Raw genomic sequence first — 1050 nt, forward strand, 5'->3', positions numbered from 1 at the left:
GGCACAAGTTTAAATTGAACTTGTTTTTTTTATTAGGCACGAGTTTGCGGTCGACTCGCTTATTGTTAGACACGAGCTTACAAAAACTAATCTTTGGCTAGGCATGAGTTTACAGAAGCTCTCCTTCTACTAGGCACGAGTTCTCAGTAAACTCGCCTCTGTCTCAGCATGAGTCAAGTAACTCATCTTTCGCTAAGCACGAGTTTACAGCAAACTCGCTTTTTACTAGGCACAAGTTCGAAATAAACTCGCCTAAACCGTCATAGGCATGAGTATGTCTAGTTCATTGTCTAATAAACCCTATTCGTAAACTTCGCAGAGATCGATTTCATCTCTCTCAACGAACTTGGGGGACTTACTGTTGGGGATGGATTTACATCCTCTTAGACAATGAGCTAGGCCCATTTTATTATGATGCCCTAGCTTCTTCCTTGTATAAATAAAGAGACATCTCTTTAGCAAGGGATTGATTCTCCTCTTCTTAGATTAATAAACATACTTTCATAAGAGATTTGTAGATAGAAAAGGTTCACTTTACATTTGTGTCATTTTTAAAAATGAACCTTTACTCAATAAAATCTCATTTATGTTCTTTTCCATTTGATTTCATCTAAAGATTTCTCCTATGCCTCAAGAATCTAATCTTTTATTTTTAGATTCTTTTATTGTATTGATTCAACAAACACTACCAGCATAAACACCGTTTTTGGATCAAACAGTTGTAGGAGACAGATTACATCCCTCCACAAGTCCCATCGAATAACATGCCCTAATCCAGCAAGTCAGATCGATTTGGTCGGCTCGGTGGCTAAACCTATCGGCTTGACCTTAGAGTACTTTTTAGCCGGTCGAGTAAGTCGGCTAAAAGTGTCCGGCTTATAGGGAGCCTCGTTTCGGCCCGTATACTCGGCCTCTCGCACTAAGGCCCAAAGGGGGCACGAAATTAGGGCATCTGGGGAAGGAGTCCTATAAGAAGGGAAAATGAAGCAACAAGAAAGGGACTTTTGGATGATTGAACACACTGAGCGGCTAGATCTAGGGTTTTAGGTT

This window comes from Brassica oleracea, chromosome C4 (genome assembly GCF_000695525.1).
Source record: "Brassica oleracea var. oleracea cultivar TO1000 chromosome C4, BOL, whole genome shotgun sequence".
NCBI classification, from domain to species: Eukaryota; Viridiplantae; Streptophyta; class Magnoliopsida; order Brassicales; family Brassicaceae; genus Brassica; species Brassica oleracea.